General features: G+C 38.8%; 1 protein-coding gene across 2 annotated transcripts in view; it reads left to right on the top strand.

Annotated features, from left to right (window-relative positions):
- Positions 1-22,992, top strand: part of PIP4K2A (phosphatidylinositol-5-phosphate 4-kinase type 2 alpha) — a 108,634-nt gene that overhangs the window by 10,996 nt on the left and 74,646 nt on the right. The window contains exon 1 of one of the 2 annotated variants that reach the window (XM_066198993.1): positions 6,925-6,942. The exons of the other annotated variant lie outside the window; for it this stretch is intronic. The gene's annotated coding sequence lies outside the window, so the exon portion shown is untranslated. Of the gene's footprint in view, positions 1-6,924; positions 6,943-22,992 lie in introns of those variants that run through there. 2 annotated transcript variants of the gene reach the window in all.

Below are 22,992 nucleotides of genomic sequence, written 5' to 3'. Positions count from 1 at the left end.
AGAAAGTAACACCTGAAGTAACCTGCTTGGTTCTATTTGTGTTGCCATGGGACCCCTTTTGAATTGAAGACATCATCCAGGAGATCTGGGTCGCATAAAAGCACATAACTGAGATTTCAGGATTGCTTGTTTTTCAGTCAGATTTGTATTCTGACCAATAGTGGCCTTTTGATAAACGAAACTGAAAGGAACCCTGATCATCTGTGTCTTGCTGATAGTCTTGAAACATACAGCCTGTTCCTCAAAAAAAAAAAAAATTGGGGGAGTTTGATATGTTCTGTGAACATTTGACTTGCTGGTCAAAAGCTTTGAAAAAAGATAATTTGGGACATGCTAATTTCTGGCATGGGAAGCACTGTATTGAAATAATAAAAAACTATGCCCTTCATTAAAGAAAAAATGTAGATTTGGCTGTATGGAGTTCTCAGGATGAAGTTGTATAGCTACTTGTAAAGGCAGGTAGCTTTACTGCAAAGGTTGCCCTCATTTTCTTCACCTGCTGTTGCAAACAGACTCAAATAGTGGTGCAAGCTGGCATGGATCATTTAGATGATGAAATTTAATACTGTGGCTTCAAGTAGGTGGAAGAAGCAACTGAGAGCCAAGATAGTAAAGCATGATCCTTGTGCTACGTTTTCTCTACCAGTTACCTTTGCTTCAGTAGCTGGCAAGCCTGAGCTCAGAACTGTTTTGACAGATTTGTGCTTGCTATGGTTTTCCCTTTACTTGAATATAATTTTTTCACAGGAGTTGCCGTGTAACCTCCCATGCTATGCAACTCTGCTGAGGGATGCAGAGAGTCGTCTTTCTGGGTACTATGGAGTGTGTCTGGAGCCTTGCTCCACACTTCTGGTGCATCCTGCTTTCCATATTATGCAATATGGACTAATAATAGTTGTCTAGGTAGTAGTGTTTTTCTCTCTCCTCGAGGGCTTGATATGTCAAATACTTGAAATATAATTCTGTAGGCTGTGACCATGTAGGGTACTTAGTTTATGGAAATGATCTCTCTGTTATTAAAGTTTGTTTAGTCCAGGAATGCTAAACTTTGTTACAGTGTAGTTTTTGGTGCAGTTATACCATACAGCAGTCTCTCTGCTAGACTTCTTAACCACTCTTTGAAAAACATGCAGTTTTATTTAAGTTTTCAGATACATCTAATGTCTCAGAGCTTGAGGTAGGGTGGACAAAAGGGGCCAGACAAACCAGGAGTAAAAATGCTCAGCTTTTGGACTCCTTGAACATAAAATAAACAGTGTGCAGTGAGTCTCAGCACTGCTGCTACATAACTGACGGGAGCTTGCAAGGTTTTTTTGTGGGTTTTTTTGGGTTTGTTTGTTTGTTTGGGTTTTTTTTTGTTTTTTCTTTTATGGATTGTCCAAAGGATCAGTGTTGCTGAATTTTGCTGTATCTTCCAGGACAGATAAGCTGATTTCCTGCCTAATTAACTTACTGCTTTCTGAAGTGTTTCCTAAAGCCTTGAGATCCTGTGTATTTACATGTATTTGCATAAGTAATGCACAAAGGAAAGTGCTCAGGAGAATCTGACTGGGGCTTCTGGTGGAGCTGGCAGCGCTCACTTTCGCACGAGGTACCTGCTTCACAGCTCCCCCAGCGAGCAGGCAGCTTTGCAGCCACCTTGGAGGGGCATGGTAAATGGAACAGTGATAGAAGTGCAGTCAAACAAATCCAGCCTGCAGCTTTGCTTTTGGGTCAGTCAAGCTGGCACAGATCGTGGATGCTGAAATCTGCTCTTAAAGTATCCAGGGTGACTGATCCGAGAGAGGTGCCCATGCTATGGATGTCTAAAGTTTGGAATGGTAATTGTCACCAAAAATTAGAATGAAATATAAAATTGTGCAAGATTACTTCAAAGCCAAGTTAAGCTAACCACCAGTGAAAACTCCACAACACTGTTAGTCATCTTCAATTATCTTGGCCATGACTGCAAAATTGTTGCGTGACTCTATTGTAAATATAAAATATATCCTGTCTTAGTATAAACATCTTTTACCTAAGTGATGCTCCCTTGTCACTTAGCTCCAGCAGTATGAAACCAAAGACATTTAATCTTGTTAATTTTCCATGGTGATTTGCTAATTAACTATTTAAATTATTGATTGGCTTCCCCCCCACCCTCTTCCAAGGTGAGCTTAAGGTCAGGAAGTATGAAATAACCTGACACCAGTAATACTGCAGTGTAATACTTTCACTCCTAAAGATTTCCAAAAATCTAAAACTGGCATTGTACCTTCACTTTCCACATATGGAAGAGGAAGGGTGTTTTGCAGACTAGAGGGGAATTTTGTTTGAGGGTTTCCATGGCTTTCAGTTGTCTTTCTCTGATTTCTGGGCAAGTTGTTCTATGAAAGCGTGGCTTCATCATGAGTGTAGGCTTCCCTAAAACCTGTCCTTTCCACAGGGGAGCTCAGCTGCTGACGATGTGTGTTTGTGTCTGGTCAGCCAGGTCAGCGGCTTGCCTGCTGAAAACCAACACGGTGTCAAGGCAGGCAGGGGGGAGCTGAAAGGATAGGAGTGGGATGCAAGCACTGCTGGGAGCAGTGGGCAGGAGAGCACCCTGGGAGTTGAGCTGTGTGATGCCTTGCTGCAGAGGTAAGGCTAAGCCTTGGTCTATGCCAGCTGTGAACCAGATCCTTTTTGGGACTCTGTTGGTTTCTTTCCCTGCATGGAGGGTAGTGATTTTGAAACTTGGAAGGTTGTAATGGTGATCTTCAAGAGAAGGAGCAATAGGTGAAAAAGTCAGATCTGTCAGCTACTGCTTGAAGTTTCTGCTTCTATAGGTTTTACCAACAGCCTTATCCTCCTAATAGGCCTCTTTATTCTTGAGCTTGTTGTCCTCTAACAACAGATACCAAGACTCTTAACACTTAACCAATTTTGTGCTTTCTATGTCAAGAAAAGAAGCAGTAAAGTCTGACAACTCTCATATTGCCAGTTTAAATATCAGTCTTTTAGGGGAAATGTTTTTAGATGTATATGCAGGAAATGCATATTTCATTACATTTAGTTTTAGGCAACTAAAATGTAAAGGAAATGAAAGTATAGTCTCTGGAATGGGATTTTCTAAAAATGCCTTTGGAATACAGGTAGTCCATATCTATGGTAGCTTTTGGTATCTTGGAAGTGCTTCTGCTTGTCCCTGTGGGAGACACTGGCACCAGTTTTAGTCTGTAGCTGGACCTAAAAATGAGTGTGTTGGACTTAGTCCATCATAGTATTCTGTCTTTAATGTTGTGGGTTTTGCAGTAAGTGATAAGGAAACCTGAACAAACTGTTCCCCTGCCTTTGTCAAGAAATGGGAAAGTTACTTTACTTCTTTCGGTTAGTCCTCTGATGAGACTTCTTCCTGGCATTATATGAGACTATTGAAAATCATCACAGAAATTATATCTTTTTTCCATGCCTAGAGTTTCTTCCCTTCTAGTTTTGAATGTACATCACTTACACCTCCATTGCTGTGTCCCCTTCCAGTTTAGAGTTGTGTCTCTAGTAAGTCTTTCCCCTGAGGGACAATTTGTGCTTACTCTGAATAACAATTTGCCAAATAGGTAGTGCTGTATTAGCTTGCTTGCATCTATGTGTCCTTTTATATATCTCTGACTATATGCTCCTAGTAGATGTCTTGGATGGGATAACTTGTAGTTAATTTTCAGGTATTGCTTCACTTTTACCTCATTTCAGCAACAGTTGTTAGTTTGATCCTATTTTTTTTTTCCCCTACTGTTCTCAGTATCATACCTTTGGCCAAACTGTTTTCTAGAGAGGAGAAAATATTTTTAGGAAATTGTGTATTTAGTTTCTGGTGGGATCTGACAAGTACTGCAGTCAGTGCAAAAGGGACAGGCAGAGCTGCCTGGTGGGATACGGGAGCAATGAGTCTGTCCCGTTGTGATAGGAGCAAGCTATTGGCTTTGGTGTCTTGCATCCCAGTTTTAACTTCACTTATATTAGGGACACTTGTAGACTCTCACAGCTGTGCTACTCTGTAGGTCCCTTGGGCGAGCAGGTATAAACTACATGAGCAAAAAAGTAAGGGAACTCTAATTGAAATTACATGTGTTTGTGCAGCCACTGTGCGCTGCCATGTGTTTTACATGATACATCTAATAGTTAACTGGATTACTAAAAAAGACCTTCAGCATCTACTATTGGTCCAACATACCATTTTAATTTGCCTTTGTTCAGAGACTGACGTCTCCTCTCTCTGCCACTTCAGTAAGAGACATGCTTCAGATTCAAGTGGTTTCTCTCCTGAGTGACCTATTTCTGTTTTCTCATGCAGTCTTCCTATTAGGCTGTGTCCCAGCAGTATGAATTGCAGCAGAGCAGCGGTACTACCTGTGGCTTTAAGGTGCAGGGATAAATAACTCTGATCAAGCCCTTCTCAGCTGTGTCTGTGCCTTCAATAAAAGGAGGCAGCGTTCCCACTGCTTAGTTTATGCTGGCTCTAGTATTTGTCTGATGATCCAGTAAATCAATTCAGCTTGCTAAAAGACCAGAGACTATTCTGGCAAAAAGTCTGTGTTTTGGGCTTTTATATTGTTCTTATTTTTTGCTGTGTTCATAAGCTGAGTCAACTTGCTTTCTGATTGAAGGGGTTGTTGGTAGAAAGGGGAGAAGGAGGCAGGACTATTCCCACTTGCCAAGTGGCAAATCACGTAATTCAGCTTAGCTGGGAAGCAAAAGGCTGGGAAAACCACAGCCTGAGCTGGTCTTGCTGCTGGCTACTGTCGGGGTAGGTCGCCAGCTGAGCTCAACAAAAGGCACATTGAATGCCAGGGGGTGGGAGGCTGGATCTGGCTGACAAGCTGGGTTGCTCTGCCATGGAGCTACTTTGGAGAAGGCGATGAGCAAAGTTAGCACTGTAGTGCTGCATTGTATTCTACAGTAGTCTTCCGAGTTTGAAGGAGTTATCCTGACAATTAGTATTTTCCCTTTCTTATGCTGTTAGGCTCCCATACATCAAACATGTATGTATGGCAGTACTTATGTACTTGCACTGATGTGCTTTCAAGAGCAGCTTCTAGTCTGTGTGAGTTGTAATGCACATACTTTCTGCAGATATTCGAGCTCTTCCTTTCGTGATGGCAGATCTTGGTGTGGGCTTGAGGAATTCAGAGTTGAGTTGACTCCGCATATGACATGTGCATCAAATACTTCCAGAGTATTCTGGATCTGCAGTTGAGCAAGTGTTGTGCTTTTTTGGGTGGTTTTCTGCTTCCCTTTCTACCACTGTGTCTGCAAGTGTTTTTGGTCATCACTATCTGCCTTGATTTTTATTTCTTTTCATAACCAGGATGTTCTGATATCTTACCTAAGTAAAATACTGTGTCACATGAAGGTCTCCAAAGAGGGTTGTGACTGCATGGCATATGTCCTTGGAAGATACTATACTCACCAAATTTCTCGGTATGTGGCCAAACTGATTTCTCATTTTGATGTTAAAGACTTTCAGGTATTGTGATGAGTTTTAACACTTCCTCCTTCTTTCAGAATTCTCTGCACAACACTATTGTGAGAGCTATGTATTAGTGCATGCCATGACTAATGAGCAGTAGGCTTGAATGAAGCGTTTGGGACAAGAATTTTGATGCTTGTCAAACATACTTGTAGGTAGCTCTGGTAAATGCTCAGAAGCTTTCATTTTTGCCTCACTAGATTAAATTTCATACTTGAATTCAAATCTTAGATACTACTTACAGTTTGTTGATGTTAGGTGTCACTAGTGCCTTTTCTACAGTTCATTTGTGAAATGTACCAAACAGAGTTGCAATTTAGGTGGCATTAAGTATGTCTGACTGTGTACATCTGTAGCGTGCAAGTGTGCTGGTGGTGAGGTAGACAGCTACTTTTTATATGTGCCACAAAAGAAAATTGTAAATACTGCACTGAGAGTGGAGAATGGCATATTCGAGTAAATCCTTGTAATTTCAGGGGACTTAAAACACAATCAGTGGTCTTGGCAGATGGCCAAGGGCACAGACGGCTTCTGGAACTCTTCCAGCTGTTAATGGAGTGTGGGTTCTGATTAAATTTACTGTGGCCACCGAGTCTTGGTCTGCTTGTCTCTGTATGTGTTAATGTATGCTTTTCTAACAATTAATATTTAATTTTAAAATCTGTTTTAATACTCAAAAGCAGCTTTACAGTATCCTCATGACAAAGATCTCTCCTTTATGTTAAGCACAATAAAGATTGAAACACTAGCAGCATGAGAGAGGCCCTACCATAAAAACTAGCTGTTGTAAAAGCCTTGAAATATTTGTCCTGGCAGTCTTGCAGCTTCCCAAGAAACACTGCTGCATTAGTTATGTGAAGTCTGTTCTATAGTTGACATAATTAACTGATTACAAATAATAAAATCTAATATAGTAGAATTGTGGCATGGTCAACGGGGCCTTTGACAAGATTTCAGGGTGGTAGTTTGGACATGAGCCTGCTGGATTGACTGCTTTTCCATTTTACTGTAGCTGAAAAAGTTGCATAGACGTGGACTGATAGGGCAATCCCTTATACTTCCAGATGTGTCAGTGAAAGGAAGAATATATTAAAGTATGATGGCTTTAGGATGAGGTTATTCTTTTAATTTGGAAGAAATGGGAGGTTTCTTAAACTTCAGACCCCAAAGAATAAATTCATGAGGATTGCTAGGCTCATGCCAAAGGCAAGTTCAGTTCTGCAAGAGCACTCCTGTTAAAAGGCTACAAATGCTTTTTACATCGATGCCACAAATAGTTTGAGACAAGGGGAAAGTAGATTACTGTAGCATTTGTGTGAGTGCTGGTATGATCCTACAGAGTAGGTCACTATATATTGGATTAGTTCAGCTCTCTACATAGAAGTATGTAAGAATTTTTAATTTTTTTACCTTATGAATTTTTCAGGTCAAGGAGTCAATCTAATTGAAGTCAGCAGTAAAAGGTGAGGTAATACTTTTCATGGAAAATATCTTAAACAGTTAATGCAGGAACATAACTACTGAAGAGTCTACAACAATGAATGGCTATGCCTCAATAAAATTATTTTAAAGAACTGTTGATTTGAATTGAGAGACCTTCAAGTAAGACTCTATCTGTAAGAGAAGTCACCCATCTGAATTACTTGAGAAACTTTTTAGGTTCTTGATTAGGTGATTTTTCTTTCCAGTTATTAATATATCACTCCTGTGACATAACTGCAGTGATGTCATATAGATAGGTCTTAGTATTTTTGAAATGCCTTTTCATGCCTTCAGTTTTGTTAAATTCTGTAATATTTGCAATGTTTTAGGGTGCCATTACATATGATAAAGAGGTCTGTGAATTTTAAATGCTTACTTCCTGCTTATGAAAAAAAAATCTGATTTATTGCTGCATTTTTTTTCTCTAGTTTTACTTTTGTTACTTATGCTGGTTAGCTTGCAAATTGTTGAAAGTGAACAGATGTAAGTCTGTTTGTGTAGCAAGGCTTCAAAGCTCCTGCTTAACTTCCCAGGGTTTGATGAAACTCCAGCAATACTTCACTGTGTTACGTCTTTAAGCAAGACTCCTTTGTCTTCACTATACATTTTTTTTCATGCTGAAGAGATGAACCAACACTCCCTAATGAGGGGAGGCTATTATGTGTGGGGTAGTACCTCGATTCTTAGAAAAATGGAAATGTTTGTTGTGTAGAGGAACCAGAAAAAAATAGTTTATTTTGAGACTAAGGCTAAATCTAAGGGAGGTGAAACTAGAGAGCTGTGTTTTGTCCCTCACTGAAAAAATGTAGCTAAGTGACTTGTTAGTTGCTATGATGTGGTGAGCATTAGATACACATATTTCAGTGTGTTTTAAGGCAAGTGTTCTACTTTGAAGGAATATTGAATATTGGGAAGTGAAATGTAACTGTCAGTTGGATGTTAAATATGCTGAGTACTAAAATGTTGTTTTAAAGACTGAGGTTTTGGAGAAAGATGGAAGAAATAATATTTCTTGTCTTGTGGGTAGATCAAGGTCCTGGCTTTGCAATCTTGAGCTATAAGGTAAACTGTTTTGAAATGCATTAGCCTCATTCTAAACACCATTATTCTGGAAACTGATGAGAACTGATTCTATAACTAATGCAAATTTAATGTTATGGTGTAAGTTATAGCTATTAATATCTCTTTTCTATAAGAAGTGATGCACAGTCTGCAGTCTGTGGGTGGAAAAGTGAACAAAATTAAGTCTGAATGATACTGTTCAGTCTTTGTAGATCTTACAGACTTTTAACTGTTGTTGTTCAGCCCAGGTTTTGTTTCATAATTTGAATATAATGTTACAGGTGCATATGAATTACTTATGTGGAAACTGGATTTATTCCAGTGCTAATATCTTGCAATAAGAGAGTAAGCTGGTGAACAAATGAAGTTCAGCTCCCACTCTGTGTTAAAGAAAAAAAACCAAACAGTCTGGCAGAGATTTAGGAGACCCATAAATTTAACTTTATCAAATCCTTGCATCTGTCTTTAGGGTTGGTTTGGTTTTTTTTTCTGTATTGTCCTTCCTACCCCAGTTTGATTTTTGGTTTTTTAAGGGTGTTGGAGCCTAACTTGAGTCAATGGAAGTGTCTGCTTGTGTAACATGCATGCACACCACATGTGATGTGGCCCAGCTGTGCTTATTACACACTTATCACCACACAGTATGGCTCAAAGAAATGGTAGGTGAGAACAGACTAGTTTGCATTTTTAAAGGAAGATTTAAGTGATTCTAGTCTTTTATACATCATCAAATACCTGTGTCAGAGTCCGTCTCATTCAAAGAGATGGTATAAAAAAGAGGGGAAAAAGCCATCTTGAAAAGAAAGTAACTAGGCAGCTCTTCAAATCTCGATCTCTCAATGTGACCTAGAGCACAGTGAAGCAGGTGGAGGTACAACATGGAGATCAATTGTGAAACAGAGTGCCAGTGTGTGTGCCGTCTACCAGAATGACAAGAGAGCAGAAGAAACTTGGGTAGCATAGAGACAGCTGCCTTCAAAACAAACAAAAAGACCAGAAGGAATGGTCAAATGTGTAAAAACCATGAGACTAGTAATCTAAATGTAGAAACACACTGAGAAGTTTGTGGTTAACAAAAAACTTCAAAACTGATCATGTTGCTTTCTTCCTGCAGATCAGAAAGGTTCCACTGCATGTGGGAATTGTGGATGAGGATGTAAACTAAGCATATATAGTAGATGCAGCTTTTGCAGGGAAATTAAATTAATTGTGTCTTTGTTCAGCGGAGAGGAAGGTTTCAATTTCTGAACTTTGTGAGGGATTTCTCAGCTGATGGGTCTAACATGGTAGAGGCTGGAGAAGAGTTTGTGGATGTGCTGATTACATTATCAGCAGTGAAGTACAAGGACAGGGTGGTTGGTATTCACTCTGGTCCTAAATACTCAACGATAAAATAGCAGAATGCTGATGATGTGTAAAATCTTGTATAAATCTACTGTGTTGCCACTGTTATAGAGAATAGCAGGTGGGGTGCCAAAATTTAGGTAAGGGAGACTGTAGCCCTTGGAAGGCTCTGATGCAAATGTCTGACACAGTCCAGTTAGTAGTGTTATTTATGCAGCTCTCCACTACTTCTCTCCTTGTAGTCTCTGCCTTCTCTCTTACAGTCAGTGTGCCTTTTGTAAGGAAACCTGTCTTGTAACTTTATGGGGGCTGATGGAGGGTCAATAACCATGTGGATAAAAATGATTTAGGTGTCTCTAGTTTCTAAGTGAATTTTGAGAGGGTCCCTCAAAATTTAAAGCTTTAAAGGGAGTTAATAAGCTGTAGAATAAGAAGGGACAGCCTTGTGCTGATAAATAATTCCTTAATTTGTAAAGAAAATAAGGTGGAAGTAAATGCTTGGCTGTATCAGTAAAGCAAGTCACTTCTGGGCAGGACAAGTTGCTGTAGGAATTAAGATTTTGCTACATTGCCTAAAAGCCCTGATGACCAGTGGGGAAGAAAGCTTGCTGCTGATATCAAATTAATTGGGATAGTAAGGGTGAAAAGAACCACAGAAAAAGTCATATGACTGAATTTCTAGTGCTGTCATTTGTCAGAACATGTAGCTGCATTGAGGAGAACAATGCAGCTTTACATATAGTGATGGATGCTAAACAGGCCATAACCATGCAGGAGCAAGGTCTTAGTACTGTTATTATTTAGTAGGTGTCTAACAAGCAATTGTCAGTTACCAGAAGAGGAATACAGAGTAAACTAGAAAAGGTTGCTGTTACTGCGTAAATCCAGTTTGCGTCAGCATTTTGAGTACTTTGTATGGTCTCCTCCTGCTGAAAGCTATAGTAGAGCTTAAAGCTCAGTTGAGGGCATGAAGGATGATGAAAAATATGGAATTGCTTTGATGTAGATACTTGACTAAGCATCAAGAGTTGTCAGGATGGAAAATAGATGGGTGAAGGAGATCTGAAGTCTCGAAAGTCAGAAAATTAAAGTGAGGACTGGGCAGGAAGTGATTTCTGATTTTTTCCATGAAAGATACAGAAGTCAGGTTCAAAACCACCAAGTGGTTCTTCATGCAGCAGATCTGAGACTTAAGAAGATAAGAACTAACAATCTTTACTTAATCTTTGAGCACAAATTGTTGTGATATACTATAGACTTGCTGTCTGTGTTGGAAGAGAAGGACTGAATTTTAAGCTATCAAGGTCATAGACATCTACTTTGTCAATGACAAGCTATTGCTGCTGCTCCAGTTCAAAAATAATGCGTGTTTTTTATGTTCATTCTTAAACATACTACAGCACAGTAGAAACCTAACTGAATTCTCATGTTTTTACTGTAGTGAATTTGAAACCAATCCAAAATAATGTTGCCTCTGTTTTTAATGTTTCTTTTGCTTACTGTAAAGCCTTTCCTAGCTAATTAGTTGAAGTGTGGTTGTGTTTCATATTTGTTATTAAAATCCAAAGAAAAATACTACTGTTTGAGAAGTGTTGTGATTTGTAGTTGCTTGTACAAGTTTACATGGGAATGCTCCTCTGATCAAGTTTACTGTTCTCTTCCTCAGCTAAGGCTGTAGGAGTTCAATGAGTTTTATGTTAGACACTGTACAAAAAGCTCATCACAGTGAGGAAGGTTGCTGATAATCAAGACCTGTGTTTAGTCTTTGCTTCACCATCTAATCTTGGTGCTTTCCATTGCACATCTGAATAACTGAAGAGATGACCCTTCTAAAGGGACATATGGAGGGATAGCTCTGCTGAAGAGTTTATTATAAGAAGTAAGTCTTGCCCTTGTCCTCAACACACCATGTCAGCTAAAATTAAAGATTGCTTCATTAAAGATTGCTTTCTTTATTTAAATCATGTAGCTGGCAGCTTAGTTAATTAGCTTTTTTAAACACAGAATTTTTACAGTTGATGAGTTTCAAAACTTCACCTCACTGCTGCATCATCCAAAAGTGGCAGTGCCTGCTTCCATGACCACTGGCTTGCTTTGGCATATATGTGTTTGTGCTGTTAGTTCACCTCCCACCATTTTTTGAAACCATAACTAAAATCTGGTCTTGCATGGAGTGATAATCACCATTTACTTTGTGTTGAGATATAAGAATGAGCTGTAATTTTAATTTTTCATATAACTTTTAGGAGATGAATAAAGTACAAAATTATGAGAAGTGACCTTTTATCAAAGTCTGAGGTTGCCGCTTGTTCTGTTTGAGTCTTAATGAAAAAATGTAATGATGAAGTGAAATAAAAGAACTACAATGAGAGGTCAGAGGTGAAAACTATGCAATCTCTTTACAGTGTCTAACAAAAACAGTAAAATTGCTTTCATGCTTTTACTTTGGCTTTAACAGGATCTGAGCAGTTACTAACATGACTTTATGACAAAACATCAGAGCATTAAAGGAAATCAATTAATGACTACTTACCTACTTCTCTACGTGATGTGTAGTTAAAGGCTTTCTGTTCAGTGTCCTCTCATTATTGTGAAAGGGGTTTTTTTATTATTCAGATGAATATTTTAATAAAAAAAGGCTTGTGTGACAATATGAAATTTAAGTGCCTTGCATTCATTGTGTTCTGGTGGACTTGTAGTTTCTGGATAGTTTGTGATCAGATTTACTTGCCCACTTATAAAGCAGATCTCATGTGCTCTGTAAGATTGTAATTTAAATTACTTAGACTGAGCTTACAGAAAAAGATTACTTGAAAAACTAGAAATTAATATAGCTGAAAGTTAGTCATAATTTGATGTAAAACCTCTTAAATCTCATTGATATGACTGTATGCAGTCTCGGTTATAAATAAGCTTCCATGCCTCTCAGTCTAATTGCTGTGCCTGAGAGAGGATAAAAATGCACATAAGTTTTTCTCTATGATAGCTTCTCCCTTTTTTTTTCCTGAGTTTCTCACTTATTATCTTATTTGGAAATTAAACAGTTGAATCTGCAAGCTCCTCAACATGAGGCTTCATGGATGTGGACAACATTGGTTCTGTTCCTCGATGAAGCAGCATCACAATGTGTTGTTAACATGTTCAAAACTGTTCAGTTTAGTGGTCCTGAAAACATACTGTCTGTATTGTTAGACTTGTAATCTGTAGTTTGATTTAAAGGTTACTTAGAGTTTTAGAGTCATTTAAGGATATTTAGAGTGTGTTTTAGGGTTGTGAGGGTCTTGTCCCTTTCTCTTGCCCCTTAATGCATACTCTAAGGCATAATCTGGTTCTGCAACACCTTTGCCTCACACACGTCTGATGTGTTATGCTGTTAGTTAGCTGATAATATTTCTGCTCTTTGATGTAAATTGCTGTAAGGCTTCAAAGTATGTAAAAGAACTTGGGCTACAGTTCTAACTCCTGTAGTTTACTTATATGCTGGTGCATCTTGTTAGGTCCAGCAACATTAAGTCTTTATAATCATTTCCACACATACAAGGTTGTTGTATTTTCTGTTTGCCTCTATGCAGAAAGAAAGAGCAAGAAAGTAGAGTGGTCTCTAAAAATAGATGTTTGGTCTTGAATTCTAGCAATACCTTTAGAAAGTGCTAAACTCTTAAAAGTCCATAAGGTTACCAATATGCAGTAGAAGTAATACCAGCTCTGTTTTTCTGGTTAGGGAATCCTATCTTGGCAAAGTTAGTCCAGTCATTAACTGTCATCCCTGAAAAGCGTATTGAACTCCTGTGTTTGACTTAATTCTGCTGCTTTGAACGAAGAACATTCTAATGGTTTATTTATCATAAAAAAAAAGAAGAAGGAGTAATTTGTGTGTATGGTCTCATCTGATGACTTCTCTAGAAGGAAGAAGGAACACGAGCTTAATGTTATTTAACAGTGCAGGATTGAGTAAAATACACTCACTGGGTGGTGGCTAAAGCACATGGGAGAAGATATTGCAAGACTGATTCCCCAGCAGAACTGACCTCAATAAGGAGCAAGTATTTTTGTACTAAGGAAAAATGTTGAGCTTAAAAGTGTAAATGTGTTTTAGTTTAAGGAAAAAGAGAGCTGTTCTTGCATTCTTCAAGATTCCATATATGTCTTCAGCTATTAACTACTGATAACTGCAGGGGTCAGAGGGGAGAAATACACTTGTTTCAAACTGTTGCGTGTTGAAAACATCTGTTGCAGTGAATGAGAGAGGTCAAATTAGTCCTGAATTTAATCATACCAACAAATTTTTAGAAAAAACTTCAAAACTAATTTCCTGATACAAAAGCAAGTTCTGTTGCAGCAGCCCACTTGTTAGAGGGTAGGAATGAGCCAAGACACAGATTTCTTGTTTATCACAGCATGAAAATAGTCCTGATTTATTCCTCTTTACAGCTCAGCCATCCTGACTCCAACTGTTCACTGACTTTGCCTGCAGCAAGCTCCTGCTGTAGGTTTCCCTTGCAGCCTCTGGCTGCTGGTCACTTTCTGCTAAACTATGACTGCATGTATTAGTTTGTAGACTCTGAATGCAGGCTTTTACCTAGCTAGACTGTGACTGCAGGTTCCAACAACAGGCGCTGACTGCAGACTCAGACTGACCTCACAGCAGTGATTCTCTCTCCCCAGCTGCCGCCTTCTTCAGAGCTGCCTCAGCATCATCCTCATCCATGATCCTCCCTCACCAGCTAACCCATTCCCTCTTATCACCCTTATCTTTATTGGATATAGCTGTGACTCATCAGGGGTGAGGCTGTATTGGGTAATTAACACAGCTGTTAAGCTTATCAGGGTGAGGTCACCTGTATTCCTTTCTCCTACAGTGTTCCTGTCTTGTGTCCCTGACACACGTACAAAGACAAGACGTGCAATTACAACGTTTAAGCCTGATATTATGTCTGCAAATACTTTCACTCAAGGTTTTGTTGAATTAAAATTTCCTGCAATGTTTTGTAGCCTGAATTCAGCAGCAACAGCTGTCAATGCCCCCCAGAATGAAAAATTACTCTGCCTTGTCTAGAGGGGAAAAGCAAACAAGAGAAACATAAAAAAAATAAAAGGAAATTTAAGGGCTTTGTAATGTCTTGAAACTTTCTTAAAGTGCAGAGTCAGAACCAGGTGAGCTGAGGTGCTGATGTAAAGGAGAACCTACTCTCTCCACGAGTGGGGTCTCTGCCCTCCAAGGCACAGACCTGTCAACAGTGTGCCCATCCCATTTTCCAGATGGATGAAGCACTCAGATGGTTTCTTTCAGTTTTTAGAGAGTGCATTAAATATATTTGTAAACATCTAGGTTCCAGTTCATAATGTAGGGATTTTAAAGATATGTCATGAGAAAATACATTAAAAGGTCTCAAGCAACAAACCACCCACTGCTGCCTTTCTCTTGCCTTTCATTTCCTCATCGCCCTTTTTACAAAAAACCCAACTGCCCACAATACCATATTTCTAAAGGGTGATTTGGAGAAATCTGACTGATACCAGATGAAGCTGGAGAGAGGATGAGATATGACTTCTTTTTTTAGTTCCTGACATCTTTTCCTCTAAAACTACAACATGGTAGTGTTGTTTTGAGGGTCAGGGTTAATCCTGCTATATCCAACTGATTATTGAGTGCACCAGGCAAAGATGGGCAGGAGCTCATGCTTTTTCCTGGTGGAGTGACTGAGTTGTAAGAGATAAAGGAGGCTGTTTGAAAATTAACAGACTGGTTTTTAAATTTTTTGAATTTCCTGGAAGGAAATTATCCCAGTGTGTAAATTCAGTTCATATTCCCACTACCTATAAAGCAGTATCAGCTGGTTAGTTCTGTCTGAAAAATGTGAAAGACTAAATACTGATAGAGCAATCACTGTCAGTTTCCAGATATGTGAAAATAAGACCTGGGGAAAAAATTAAAACTCATTCAGCGATTGTTTTTAGCTTCAGACTTCTGTGGGTTATATACATGGCCTCCTTTCTGCAAGCATGTGGACTAGACATTTTAACTTTGCTCTTATATAGAAACAGGCAGCAATGATCCTAGAAACTGGAACTTTCTGATAATACGTTTTATAAATTAGCAGGAGTTAATAACTTCAAACCAATGCTGTTGCACTGTTACATTCAATAGTAATGGGTTTTTGTGTCACTTGAGGAAGTAAGGATTTAATTTATAATATATGATGCTATTGTGGGTTTTTCTTTAGATCTTTGGAATAGTAGATGCAATTTTTTTTTTCTTGGGGGGTAAAAAAAGACTTTATCTTACTTTTTGAAGACAGTAACCCTTTTAACCTCTTGCAACTATACCATTTTAGATACCTATCAACATATGAGTTCACAAAACAGATGGTAGGGGTAAGTGCTCATGGTAAAACATCAGTGGAATAAACTGTAGCAAGCAATGGTTTTTGGTTGGTCCAGGATTTGCCGTGGGTGGTTTAGTAGAAAGTGTATATCCACTTGATTGCCAGCTCTCCTGGGTCTTCTTCCTAGCAATGGCCGCCATCAGCTTTAAAGTGTAATGGTAGAGTCTGAGCTTTTAATATTAAAGAAATGTTCTTGAACATGTAAATAATCTCAAAAATTCATTTTTGAGTAAGAGAATGAAGAGTGTGGTAAGCGCATAAATAAGGCTTATTTTCTCTAATGGATTTATAGTCTCATTTGACGTGCATTCACTGTTACTGGAGATAAATGCAGTGAAAGCTGAAATGACAGAAAAATAGTGATTCCTATGAGAAGCTGTACCATGGCTTCCCAGTGGAACAAGTCATGGTTTGACTGAAGCACAGTAGTAGCATTGTTAAAAAATCAGATATCTAAGGCTTTATCTAGTTTCCAAGTAAGTCAGTAAGACTAACTGATCCTGGTGGAGTTCTGGTTCTCACTCTGTCCATTTGCTGGTGGCTTTGGCAAGACAAGGTACTTGATTTTCCTCCCAACTCAATGTAAAAATTATTTCTGGCACTCCCTTCTCAGCCCAGATCTGACCCTGCTGCTAAATGGACTATCAGCAGCTTTGTCTGGACCCAGAGTTTGGACGGAAAAGCAGAGTGTGGTTTGGATGTGTGTTGGCTTTAATTAAAGCAGAGGTGTGAAGGTACCTCCCTGCTGTACATCCCCTGTGGCTCCCATCTGCCTTGGGAAGGTGAGCTCCTCCTCAGGCCTAATGCTCACCAGCTCTCCCATCCTAGAACAGGAATTTGTCCTAGTACTTCAGGAAGTGAAAGGTATGGTTGAAGAATAAAAATAATTTTAATAAGAGCTTTTGTCTAGGGTTTTGCAAACAACTTTACAAGGAGGTGCTGATAAAGGCATCATCTAAAGCCTTTGTGCCAATAAGTTACTCAGGCAAGTAGTCATCTCTTACACAACATGGTTAAAACTACATTTTAAATAGGGGGTTTTTTGTGTTTAATTGGTTCAATAGGCAATGACGTCAGTCTTTTTCTAAAGCTGACAGTGGTAGTGCCAGTAGTGCTACAGTAGTTGAAATTTTTGAGTATTGTATGCTTTCTCTTTTTTTTTTTTTTTCAGATTTTTAAAGATCAGCATGCTAAACTGGAATAAAAGTTCATTTACAGCAAGTACCTTGATTCAAACTTCAGACTGCTTAAAATTAGCTCTGTTTGGCAGAGGTCTATTTGTAGGTGTTAAGAGGGTTTTTTATTTAAACTTATTTAGCTTGGTAATTGAAAATTTCAAGCATTTTCCATTCTTACTCCACATGTGAATAAAACTGAGGTATGAGAAAGTGAAATCTGCTACCTCCAAAGTCTTGAAAGGAAGTGATTAAAAGTAACCAGGTTGGGTAGAAAAGCACAGATAACTTGAAAAAAGCAGCTTTGCTAAAGCCATTAGTCAAGACTGTTTAGGCAGTTATTACTAGCTGGTTACCATTTTAAAGCCATTTTTAAGTAATTTTTCTGAATTTAAAAGCTACTTTATGATAAACAATTGTCAACTGCAATTTTCTAATATTCCGATAAGCCAAGGAAGTATTTTGTTTCTCTCTGTTCTACGAGTTCACATGTGTGCTTGCACATATCTTACTACTCAGCAAAACAAAAAATACAATTAATACAGTGGAAAGTATATGTAGTCACTGGTAAATGAAAATAATAGTTAAAGCTCAAGCATTAAGATTAATATGTATTATATAAATCAGGAGGGTTTTGATGTGGGTGATGCATCCCTTCATGTTATACCCATTCTATTTTATGCAACAGTAAGCTTCTGTTCTGAAACAGGCTCTTCCTTTGACTTCTTACTGTTTTATTACTGAACAATAAGCTTCAAGGCTACAAATGGTTAGTTGTGACATCCCAAACATGTTTTTCAGCTGGAAATAGTGCTAATATACTCTTGGGCATTTAAGTGCAGAATCAAAAGGAAAAAGAACAAGATGTGTTGTGTTTTCTCTGTCTTTTCTGTAGCAAAACTACACCACAGAAAAGCCTGAAGATATCTTAGAGACTTAATCCTTTAAGCATCGGTAGGCATAAACTCTGTGGTCATTTGAAAAAATTGTGGAATTGAAGTTTTTGAAACAAATGTTTAGATTAATCCAAATGCAATATGAACAGAAGTGTGCATAGTAAGGGTCTTAGAAAACTGCAGAAAAAAGGGTTAAAAATGTAGCCTGTGTTGATAACCAAGGTCACCATTCCTAGCTGTAAAATGTGAGGAATGTGCTGTTTATGTCAAGACTAAAATGATAAAAAGAAGGCCCTGAGGATGCTGCATTCTAGCACCAGAACAGTCATGAAGGAGCAGCATGCCCCATGTGCTTCCCATTCCTCTTTAACTGGGGAGGAAAGCCTGATAATGGGCAGACAACCTGACCTAGTGCTCACTGAGACTGAAGTTAGTGATTTTGAGACAAAGGACCACCCAGTATTAATCAGTGACTCCTAGAGAATACAAGAAAAAAGGCCTAAAATTCATTTTTTTTTTATCACCAGCTGAGGACCCCAAAAATTTCAGGAGGACAAGAGTAGTTGTTTTCCTTCTGTCAAAACTTGTGGTGGAAGCAACATCTTGGTACTTTGGATTATGTGGGAGTGAGAATGAGTGAAATCTGAAAGTGTGAAGGTGTAAGATCAACTTGCTTTTCTTTTTTTTTTCTTTTATTTTATCCTTCCTGTAGTCTTGTACAGGGCTGCATGGTGCAAATTCCCCTACAATAGCTTTCTGGAAGATAAATATTTAACTTGCTGCTATTTGACTTCACTATTTTTGACTGCTAAAGTTATTAGGGAACCGTTAAGTTTGTTTGAAATGAGTTTAAAAAAAATCCCTAGACTTGGAGAAACAATACAGTATCGGTATCTTTACTTACAATCCAGCTTTCTGCAGCCAGGGAGGTAGGTAGATATACAGGAGGATAGCTGAGAACTCTGTAGTCTTTATGTTACAAAAAATGAGGAAATTATCTTTACATTTGGGATTCCTTGTCATGCTGATAGTACTTACCATAGGGAAGTAGCACCTTCTCTGCCATCCTTATCTAGGAATGGACTATCCTAGTGCTCCTGGTGAATCTGCAACGTTTGTTCTGGCAGCATTTCTGACAAAAAACTGAGGATAAGACTAAGAGCACCTAAGGTGTTGCCTGAGTATGTTGGTTCTAAAAGATTTCTGGAGAACAATTTGCAGTAAAACATTGGAGGGCTCTGTGAGTTCTTGAAGTGGTGTCCTTCTGCCCTCATAGTTATAGCATTACATGAGGCTGCTGAAAGCAGTGAGGAATGCCAAGGGGCATAATAGAGATATGCCAGATGTACTGGCATGAGGAGCTACCACATTAAACTGTGAACTAATTAAAGTGGATACAGAAACTTGCAAAACGTCCAACTCCAAAGAAAAAATACGCTCTGACTTGCGGGAGAGAAGAGGTGGTTCTTGGTAGACGAGTGAGCAAACACTATCTGTGGGTCTGCATTTGCAAGACACTCTGTGGCCAAATGTAAGGACAGGGAGAAAGGAAAGCTGCACCTCATTCTAGGAAATAACCTTTTTTTTCCTTGCTGGAAGCAAAAACTTAATAGTATACAACACTTCCTTAGAACCAAAGATATTCATATTACTATATAAGTATGTAAAGATGGTTTATGAGCGTAGCTAATTATTCATGGTTGGTGAACATAGGTAATTCTTCACCACTATGATCGAGCAGTGAGAAGAATAAAGTAATCCAAAATTCTCTAACAAGGCTGTCAGCCATTGTTCTCTACAATGCAGTGAAAACGTTAGTTTTTGTTTTCTCATGTTAATAATACATTTTTATTTAAAAGTCTGAAAGACCATAGGGCTGGTTTATCAATCTGCATCATGGTCAAACTGCTCCCTCAGCTGAAGGAGAATTCCCTCTCTTGGAATGGTTACTCAGTTATTGGTGTTAGTGCTGCAGGACCACTGCAGCTCAGATCCTCATGCTGCTGCTCAAGCCAGAGTTGAGCCACTTAATCTTGCGGAAGGATCTGGTACAAACTGCTTACTCTGAGGTGGGTCTGGTATCTTCCCTCGCCATCAGCTGTACATCTTAATTCACATGCATTAGAACCTGAAAAGGTGTTTCTGAATAGAAATTTTACATCTTTACACCAGCAGCATAGTCTCTTTTACTTTCTTAGGTAGGTTTTACTGCAAAATTCTTGTCCGTGCAGGGTAGTTCTTATGATGGCATCTGACTCCAAACTGACAAGGCTGGATTGTGGGGGTGGGGGTGTTCTCTGTCGGTTGAAAAAGTCAGACTGTACCATGGTTCTACTTAGGATTATAATCACTTTACACTGGAATTTGCCATTTTGGACTGGAGGATTACAGTTCTGTATATTTGCCCTTAAAACATTTCAATCTAATTTTGTTACTGACTGCTCATAATGCATGCCTTTGAGCTATTAAAGGGAATTTGATCTTCACATTTTTCTTACAATTTCAATTTAAATACTATTGCTGGACTTTTAAATGCATCATAAATAGCAGCTGTAACAACTTTATTGTGCCTCTCTTTTTAAATGCTTTTTGCAAATGATGCACGTTTAGAAGAATATCCTTTTGTAACAGGAAAATTAGAAGAAATACAGCTTACGGACTGACACTTAAATGTTTTTACACATAAATTACTCTAGATCTTACATTTTAAATTCTCTGCCTCTGTATTGACTGAGAAAAGAGCAGAAACTGTCCGAGCTTGGCGGTGTTTATGCAGCCTCAGAGCACTGTGTGACAGTTAATGACACCATGTTCCTCTCGAGATGGGAATGGCTAGTACAGATCCTCCTACAATGAAAAAACATCCTTGTATAAGGAGGCAATTGATGATTTCATGAAAGAAATCAAACTGACAATGATTTCCATTGAAATCTCATTTTAAGCCCTAAATATTGAGGCCCCAGAGGAAACAACAGTGAGTCAGCTGTAGCATAACCTCTACTCAATAAATTATTTGGTTTTTAGAATATAGTGCTTTGTTCACAAGTTTCTGTGGAAACTTAAAAACATAGGGAATATGAAATTCCGAGTTAAATAGCTTGTAGAGACTTGAAGTCTAATGGAAATGAAATGGAATATCAGTTACTGCTTGCTCAGAGAATTGGGTACTGTCTTCAGGATAATGTTTCTGAAGTAGATAGCAAATAGCAGGGGCTCCTGCAGCAAGAGTTGATGCAACTGAGGCAACATGCAGGGGATTTCAGTGGAAGATTCCAGATTTGTGTTACAGGGGATTTCACTCCCTCCTTACTCCTTCAGACACCTCCAGAAAGAAAAGAATGAGCTGTTACCAGCCAAGAAACTTGCTGCCTGAACTTTCCTTAATCAAATACTCTTTACTCATATGATGTACCCTAGTGAGCTGGTCAGTTTGCTATCTTAGTAATGGGTTGCATTTATGCTCTCTATCTTGAATATCTGTTACAACTTAAAAAAGGAATAAAAGGAATGTTAATTGCTCTGATACCTGGTTGTGGCTATTTCTGTATTAGACAAATGATAAGGGGTTTTTAGGTTTGTTTTAAGCATCTTGGAGATAGTTTGGTTAGATAGCAACTAAGAAAAACTTGCTGCCTAGCTCTCTTGATGCTAGAAACAGCACTCAAATTCCATTTTCACTGTTTCCTTAGGGTTTAAAAACATTAATGTCTCAGTAATGATGTTATTTGTGCTGCTTTCTCCTTACTTACGAAGTTTTTTCAGTGAAGTGTTTAATAGCTTTTCTTCTTGTGTGTGGGGGGGGAATCAATACCTTAATCTGTTTTTCTGAAGTTTTGTTGCCAGAAGATAATGCATGTTGAAAAAGAGGGTGTAAATGACAAGGGATATTGTTCCCACTACCAGCAGTAGATGTTTTAGGAGCGAATTTGCTTTCTGGAGAAGGACCTCACTCAGTAGTGGTAGTCTGTGTTTCAGCAGGAGGTGTTCATTGCTTAGGAGTTGCTTACTTACACCTTCCTCACATTTTAAGATACAGCTGAGGTAAGGTGGTGTTTATAATTCAGTGCAGCTAGACCTCAGGAGTTTCAAGCCTCTTGGTTTCTTGTTGTTATTGCTAATCTTCCATACACTTGTATCACAGTCTGTAAAAGTTGGTTTCTTTGTATGATACAAATAACCAGTAAAGAGATTTCTTTAGTTACCTGGTTGCAGAACGTAAGTGGAGCTTCTAAGGACAACAGGTGGAATACTGGAGCATGTGAATGCTGCTGTAAGCTGCTACAGAACGATCAACTTTCAAAGAAAAATAGGCAAGGCTCCTGTAACATTCTGCGTTTTTCCATGGAAGCATTTGGAATGTGTGATGGTTTGATCAAGCAGCAGAGCAAACAAAATAGACCTCTGTTTTATGGGCTGAAGGATGTATCAAAAATAACAAATTCAGTCGTATCAATGAAAAAATTGTACACAAGCCCCATCATCTTCCTAGGAAATATCAAGTCATTCCTGTTGTGGTATCTTTCTCTTTTAAATTACATGCGCCCTTGTCAGAGAAGCATCTACAGCTGATCTGACAACAAGTGGTTAGCAATTAAATGGATCCTTTGATTTCTACCGTGCTGTCAGCTGATGATAGTTGCCTTGAAACAGAACAGAGATTCTTGTGGTATTGTGTGATCTCTACAGCTCAGGATTGTGCAGAAGGGAGGAAAAATGCTCCTTTTCATTCTGGCATTGTACAGTAGCTGATCAGAGTGGCATAGTCTGCTTCTGTTAGCCCACGCTCATCTCTGATGCTTTAAAAAAAAAGTCACTGCATCTCTCTAAGGTAATTTTTGGGTATTTTCACTGTCCTTGTCATGATTCACTTTCTTCTTATACCGAGACAAGCTGTAAAAGAGTGGCAAGGCAGGCGGCAGTGGTCCTGACTATTCCAAAACAATTCCAGCAGCTTGCAGTGCTCTGTGGTGTGGGAGTCAATCTCCCCAAACTGCTCTCATCCACAGCCTCACAGGAGCTGCACAAGCCGCCGCATTTTCCTTGTCATCGTTACCGTAGGAGGAAGGGGAATCTCGTCTGTAGTCAGCTCAGCGGTTTGGAAAATGGTGCTTTCTCCTCTAAAATCAAAACAGATTGGGCAAACCAATAGCCCATAACTGGAATGGCAA

The sequence above is a fragment of the Chamaea fasciata genome, unplaced genomic scaffold (assembly GCF_029207755.1).
Source record: "Chamaea fasciata isolate MVZ Bird 193981 ecotype frontalis unplaced genomic scaffold, bChaFas1.0.hap1 SCAF_1, whole genome shotgun sequence".
Classification (NCBI taxonomy): Eukaryota; Metazoa; Chordata; class Aves; order Passeriformes; family Sylviidae; genus Chamaea; species Chamaea fasciata.
The sequence above is the reverse complement of the archived record's forward strand: the minus strand, read 5'-3'. Positions and strand labels throughout refer to the sequence as shown.